Here is an 8,257-nt window from a genome sequence, read left to right as displayed (position 1 = left end):
GTTTATTGAGAATGAGAATTTAGACGGATATTGAGATATCTTTAATACTTTTAGAATTACAGGCACACAAACTTTGGAAAAATACTATTTATGGCACTCAGACAGGAATGTTCAATTGTGTTGATAGAAAAAAAATGAGATACATTTCTAGTTTCAACATTAAATTTGTTCCTCAGAAAAATGTGCGACCATTGAAAATGTGTACCAATTTACTCATGAAGGTGCATTGAGATGCCTCTCTCTAGAAATTAACCATATTGAGCCTTAAAAATTAAGAAAAGAAAAGTTTGTTAAGAATTAGAATCTAAAAGGATATTAAGATATCTGTAATATGAGTTACAGAAATGCAAACTTTGGGCAAAAAACACAAGAAGTGCTTTTTGCCATTTTTAAACTGTTGGCATATAATGCAACAAAGATTGCTAATGTCAACAGATTTAACTAACAGGCCTACCAATCTCTGTGTAAAAATAAAATAATGATGTTGTTCTAAAGTAATTTTACCCCCCTGTAATCTGACTCCAAATCTCAGGTGAAAATTGTAATTCTGACCCCCCCTCTACAAAATATTGGAATACTCAGTAAATATACATCCTTTACATTTAATATTTTGGCTTTCTTCATTTATGTTTGTCTTTCTTCAGAAAAGAAAAAAAAAAGAAAAAGAAAAGAAAGAAAATCAAAAATTTGAGCAGGGAAAGTTTCTGAAATTTGGTTGATTTTGACACGAAATTACCCAAATGTGTTTATGTCTGAGAACCTTTTATACATCTTTTATACACATATTTAACTGCAGATACTGAAATGATATACACTGACAGTACAAATATTTTGAGTGTCCCTTATTCTGTCCCTTATTTTCCTATAAAGAACCAGGATTGTCACTTATTTTCCTTTCCAGAAGTTGGGAACCCTAGCAGCAGTGTCTCTACTAATAGCGAAACTACAAGTTTATCTACCTCAAGAAACGCAGTTATTACCTTGCTGGCGAGAAATGTCATGTATCTTTTAAGTTGCTAAATTTTACTGATTAATTCATCAGAGCAGCGCTGACAAAACGTTTCTGTGTGAGTGTGTGTCCGTTCTATAGAGAGAGTATGTGCTTTAAGGACACAATAAAACTTATTTTGTGGCAAAAACCATGACAATATTTTTATCATTTTAATCCTATTGTTTACTATATTTATTTGCTTGGTCGGTGTCGTTGTGGATTTCGTTGAATTTGGCGAAGTGATATGGAACTGTAATGCGGTCAAGACCTGCCTAGAACTACTTTAGCCGTGTGTTTCCCTGAAAATAATTGCACACCTTAGAACGTTGATCAACCAATCAGATTTGAGCATTCAACAGCCCCCGTAGCATAACACAACATAATGTATCTTCATTGGTGTATTTGAGCATAATCTTTTTTTTAATCTTGTGTTATCATTATTATTTATCTATATTCTAATTATTTTTCTTTATTTACTAATATTACATTTTTCACATTCTTTTCATATTGGGGAGGCAAAATATTGATAATAGGGAAAGTTTTGGCTTTAGTTGAGCACTGATGGATTGCATTACGTTTTGCACACTGGTTTGGGTTATAGGAATTGCTCCATCACAAAATAATGTACAACTTAACTCAGCCTAATTTGATTTTGCTTTCAGCTACCAATAGCATGTAGCATTTTCAGCCCCATTTAACAGATTATCATATTGAAGTCCCTTCCACAGAATTCAGCAGAGCCTAGAAGCTTTTCTACTTGCTTTTGTCACAGAGCCTTTTGTCTGGATGAAAGAGAATGATTTGCTGGAGAAGACATAACATAACATGCCATTATAAGAATCCTGGTATGGATTTAGACATGTCTATCACCATTGTGTTCATACAAACCTTCACAGCTTGCTGGGTAAGTGTGTTAAAGAGTTTCACTGGGACACATTTGTGGAACAAACCGTGGAGCAGGGCCTCTGATTTCCTTTATTTGTGGTGGAGCCCTGGAGGGAGAGCTGTCACTCAAAATATGCCGGTCTGCAGAGATGTGGGTATCACCACAGGAAGCTGCTGCTGATTATGAGAAATGGAGACTGATCTCATGTTTGGCCTGAGCAGACATATACTTAAAGAAGAGGGCAGAGCAACAGGCCACTAAGACATGAATGGAAGATTAAAGCTTCATTGCTTGTGTCTACCCCTGGAACTATATGTTTAGGCTTGATGCTATCAATCACCTGATGTAAGATTATAAGTATGATCTGTTGTACCAATAACCTCTGACAGAAGGATCAAAAACATATTGAATATTATTTCTCTCTCAGCCGTTTTCCACTCTCTGAGTGTGCCTATATCACAGCTAGTCATTTGGGTGCGTCAGGCTGCAAGAGCTGTGACTCACCATCTCCAGTGCCTCTCCACAGGAATGTTCCTCTACCTCTGTGTGAGGCTGAATTCACATCTGGATATGGAGATGGAGCTTAATTCCCTGAATCTCAGCACTGGAACCCTTTTCTGTGTGACACATCAGCTGCTAAAGCCTGGTAAACCAACTTCTCACCTGTTTTCCTCTTTTATCGGTTTCAAAGACCTCAAAAAAAAGGAGTGTTAATGTGCTACAGTCATGATTAAGTGGATAGTTGTGTTTTTTCTCATCACAGTCACACATGGAAGCCTCCTAAGTGCCTGACCCAAAATGTTTTTGCAGACTGGGGCCAGAAGAACAAACCGAAGAGCTTATAAATAATTGCCAACCAAATAGAAAACAGGTAGTCTTTATAAACAACAAAAATTCCTTTTTGAACACAAAAGAAGTGTTTCTTTTTTGTCCATACAATAAGTCATTGGGTTCCAGTGTTGTTTTGTACACATTTGACTTTCCTTGTATGGACAAAAACAGTTGAAGCATTCTTCAGAATATCAAGTTTTGTGTTCCACAGAAGAAAGTCATACAGGTTCGGAATTCCATGAAAGTGAGTAAATGAAGACAGATTTTTCATTTTTGAGTGGACTATCCCTTTAATGGTTCAGTCAGAATGCATGTGAAAGGAACAAGTTGTACACGTGAGCAGCTCAGATTTATATCCTCCAGGCTGTCCAAAATTCTCCACAGAGAAACCAGTATTGGATCTCGAAGACAAGGGACTTTGAGAGTCTTCTGCCAGGTTCATGTGTGAGTTCCACTACCAATTTGAAAAAGTAGCATCTGGGTTTGGTTAGTTCCAATTAACCCAATTCAAACAGTCCCTGCAGAGAGGAGGGAACAATTCCCGGGGAAATGCTCTTGTGAACTTGTGCTATTGTTTTGTGAAGGATCCCCATCACACACTCTGAGGGAGGTTAGGGACATATTTCATGTCCAACAAGAGGAATAAAGCCTCAGCACGGCCACAGTGATGAAGAAACTCTAAACAGCGTCTTGCTCCATGGGTTTATTCTTTGATCTGGGGCTGGGCGGATGGAAGAAAAGTTGAATATTGTGTAATTCATGTGGAAAACCTATGTTTTATTTCATCCGAATTAAATCAGTCATCTGAAGTAAGATCAAGTGTGTCTGGAGAGATCAAATGTTTGGCTGAAGGTCATCAGGTTCAAATTCCTCCATGAGGTTTTTGAGAAATGAAACCCCGGGATAACAGAATGACTTCTAGTGACCCCATTTACCATCAGAAATCTGATCTTATCATCATGAAAAAATGTCTGGCTACATTAGTGGCATAGAAAAACACATCTGACTTCATCAAAGGTTGTTAGATGTGTTGATCTGAAGTGAGTTCATGCACTCTAAAAATGCTGGGTTGTTTCGACCCATGTTTGGGTCAAATATGGAAAAGCCCAACCATTGGTTTAAATTTTTAAATTAACTTTTTTAAACCCAACATTTGGGTTTGTCCATATGGGTTGAAACAGCCCAGCATTTTTTAGAGTGTGCACAAAATGTGTATTGTACGACTAAGCAGGGAGATATCTTTAAACAAGCTCAATAAATACAGTTACCCATTACTGAAGCCTCAAAACTGAGACACAAGTCGAGTAAGCAGCCAGGAGCAAGTGTTATAAACCAGCTGAACCTTGAACCAGTGAACCACTTTTGCTAAACTATTTTAGGAGCCCAAGGGCAAGGCCAGGAATGCATGCACACAGTAAGGAGGTAAAATAAGCAAAACAAGGAATGATACAATGCAGCGGTTCGCCTGTCAGTCTCATTTTTGTTCTGAGTACCTTTGAAAAATGAAACGAATGCTTCTCCCACTGTTCATCCATTTCCTCTGCTGTCTCAGTGGTCATGCAATAGGGTCCAAAAGTCTGAGACCACATAAAAATGTTTCAAAATCCTATTTAAACCTTGAAATAAACATTTAAAAACTGTAAATATGAACATTTTAAAACAAAGAAAGATGACAAAATGAATGAGAAATATGGATTCTTGGATAATTGTATATGCAAATTTGTGACATTGATCATGTGAACTTTCTTTGTACAAAACATTGTCAAAGCAAATAGGAGACCAAAAATAATAAGAGGAGACCAAGCCAAATACTAAGAAATTCTAAAATTCATGATAGTTTTTTAAAAAAAAAATTTTATTTTCACTTAAATTATGTTTTAGATCATTTTTAACATTTCACTAGTCTATGATATGGAAGCCCGTTTCCGCCACTAAATAAAAAAATAAAAACAGTAATTGCGACTTGTTATCTCAAAATTCTGACTTTTTCTCACAATTCTGACTTTGTAACTCGCAATTGTGAGAAAAAAAGTCAGAATTCTGAGATATAAACTCGCAATTGCGTGATATAAAGTCACAATTGTGACTTTTTTTCTTGCAATTCTGACTTTTTTTTCCTCACAATTGCGAGTTATAAAGTCAGAATTCTGATAAATAAACTCGCAATTGCGTGATATAAAGTCACAATTGTGACTTTATATCACGCAATTCTGACTTTATATCATGCAATTCTGACTTTATATCACGCAATTGCAAGTTTATATCTCAGAATTGTGACTTTATAACTTGCAATTGTGAGAAAAAAGTAAGAATTGTGAGAAAAAAAAGTCAGAATTCTGAGTTATAAACTCGCAATTGCGAGATAAAAAGTCAGAATTCTGAGATAAAAAGTCGCAATTTCTGTTTTTATTTCTTTATTTAGTAGCGGAAACGGGCTTCCATACTATGAATTTTGGATCCCACTGTGTGTTGTTTAAATCTACACCGAGAGAAACCTAGAGAAAACAGGGACAAATGTTCATGAGTTATTATGATTTTAATTTATTAATTTTTTTTAAATGAATGAAAATAAACTCAACAGAATTAATACTGTAAATGACAATAGTAATGAATGATACTGTAAATTTAAGTACAGTAAACTGTACAGTACACTGTAAGTGAAAATACAGTAATAATACTGCAAAATTTTTTACAGTAAATTACTGGTATCCAGCTGCCGTAAAATTTACAGCAATCTCTTTACAGTCTACTCTCCCTTTCGTGTGCCATGGGCAAAGCTTGCTGGGAAATAAAAAAATCCCAGTTCAGTTTCAGTTAAACTTAAGTTTGTCTAAATGAAAGGAAATGAGTTCATACAACTCAAAACAATGAAACAATTCAGTTTACTTGAAATATGTCAGTGCTGTGAACTCAAAAGAAAAAGAAAGTTCTAAATACTCATTAAAGTTAATTTAACTGAACTAATTTGTTTAATTTAAGTTTGTCCTACTCAAACCAATTAAGTATTTTGAGTGTTAGGGTTTACACTGAAAACAGATTTAACTAAAAAAAAAAAAAAAAGAATTCTTTTGTAATTGCTGATTGTTACAAAATAATTTGAACTGTTAATTGAGTTTTATATATGATTTTATAGAGCAAGTAACAGTTTCAGAATATAATGGGATATTGGCTTGGTAGGCTATTAAGATGTTTCCAAGCTGAGAGATTATTTAAAAATAGAAGAAAACACAAAATCCTTCATTATCTTAAGGAAATTGAATAGAGGAAATCTAGGAACTGATTTCAGTGACCTAAATACTTTGAAACAATGTGGGAAACCACAAACACCAAGATTCATAGCACAAAAAAAGTGTAAAAACTCTAAATGTGCTTAGTAATAGTCAATAAAATAGTCTTTTTTTAGGATTGGGTCAGATAGATGTGTCCCTTTGTAGCAAATGATTGCACAAGTATATTTTAATCACAGTGGCAGTGTTTTTAAGCGTCAAATCTGCAGAATTTAGAAAAGTCTAAACATAAACGAACCACCACAGGCCACACTTTTCCGCTTCAGCAGGGAAACCAGATTTATCTTACTGACTGATCCAATGACATCATCTCTCTTTTCCTGACAAAGAAATATTACCCACAAGCCTGATTTATGTTGCCTGTCACACATTTTGAACAAGGGAATCCGACTGTGAAAGTGGAGACTAAAAATAATTAAATGCTTATAATTAGTCTTTAGTGCACTTTATGGGCAATGCCTTGAGTCTATCTTTTTTTCTTCAGAAGCAACAAAAACATTAAGTTTAATCATTCAGAGCGAAGCATGAGCCAATGCCCAACTGACGTTTCAGAAGAATTTGTGAACTGTTATTGTCTCACATAGCCCATGACATTTGGTACTTCTTTCACTTTGTATTACAAAAAATTAAATCACACATGCATACCTATTTCTGACTTTTACAAGATTGGAAACTGTGTAAATTGCCCAAGCGGAAAGGAACATAAAAAATAAATTGGTAACAAAGTGAGAGAAATAAAATATATATATATATATATATATATTATAACAATAAAAAAAGATTTCCCCAGGGTCTAAGATGTAAAATGGCTGAGATAAAATGGGAATTCTAGACTTCGTCTAGCATTCTCTCATTGTTAGCTCATAGAGTGCAACGTCAGTCTGGAAGTCATTAGCTAAATGTTCCGTTTTAATGACAGATATATGAATACTTTGGGAGGTGAAGAGAGGGGAAGGCTAACTGCTTATTATGTAATGTGGGCATTAGGTTCTGTGACGATAGGAGGATCAGAGGCTTTGCTATAAATTTTGACTAGGTTATACTGGGATCACTTTGGAGACTGGAGTTACCTAAGTGTGCATAATAACTTTGGATAGATAAAGGGCAATTCAATTTCAGGCATTGTTTATTTGGGAAAATTAAGCAAAAGTGGTACATGCAAAACCATTTTAATATTACCAGACTCTCCTAATTGTATTAACATGACACATCAATACAGAAAACAAGAGATAAGTTTTTCAGAACTCAGAATTTCAGAACTCCTGTCCATCCTTATACAATGTATCTGTTATTTGCATCAGTCAACTATATGCTTGCTTTGTTTCACTTATAGGTTTGAAAGTAGTTTCCCAGAAAGTGTTTCTCTTTCTAAGAATCCCATCATTTATTATCTGTACAAGAAGGCAACAAAAAAGAAAAAGAAGTGTTTGATGATAAAGATTGATGATTCTCCTGAAGATTTCCTTTGAACATAGAAACATATTGGACCAAAATCAGTCCGGTAAGTTTCCCAGTTACCCCATGGAGACAGCCTAGTGGTCAGAATGTCCTTTCCGTCCAAGTTATAATTGCTAGGTATGAAGTACCTCCCACAGTCATCAGCATTTGTTTATTGAGCAGTTCAGAAAATGTATTTGCAAAGATGTACCCTTTCCTCTGCATCAAAGTCATAGTTCTGTAATGCATTTTAAGAAGCCATTATAAAATTTTATGAATGTTTTTAATGTTGCAGTTGGCCTTTAAGAGCAAAACTGCCTGTTTAACTTATAGCTACACATAAAAAGGTAAGCTCATGATCATATGATGTATGTGCTTTGGCAGGCATCCTTGTTCTGTGTGCGTTATGTAATTAATGAGGAACCTTTCTCAAGAGCTGATTATAAAACACATCTTGGCAAAACAGCATCAGAAACTGTTTGAAAAACCTGGAACTGTAATTTAGACCCCATGAACACAAGGAAGGAAGAATTATTATTTTACTCACTCTAATCACATACTTTATAGAGGGCAGAACTCATGGGGATACTTTCTCATTTCAGACATATACAGGATATAATGTCATTTCCAGCATATAGTAGTGAAATATACAATGATGTCAGTCTTTTAGCCCTCTTCTGAGGCCAGATTTTGCGAGAGCCCTCTCTGATTTTTTTTTCACCTAGGGCAATTGTAAACATGTACATCATCTGTCTCATCTGCTGTAGTTTATCACCACTTCATGTGCTTTTGTAAGATGTTCCCACTCAAAAAAAAATTGATGGA

The sequence above is a fragment of the Ctenopharyngodon idella genome, chromosome 12 (genome assembly GCF_019924925.1).
Source record: "Ctenopharyngodon idella isolate HZGC_01 chromosome 12, HZGC01, whole genome shotgun sequence".
NCBI lineage: Eukaryota > Metazoa > Chordata > Actinopteri > Cypriniformes > Xenocyprididae > Ctenopharyngodon > Ctenopharyngodon idella.
Note: the sequence above shows the minus strand (reverse complement) of the source record.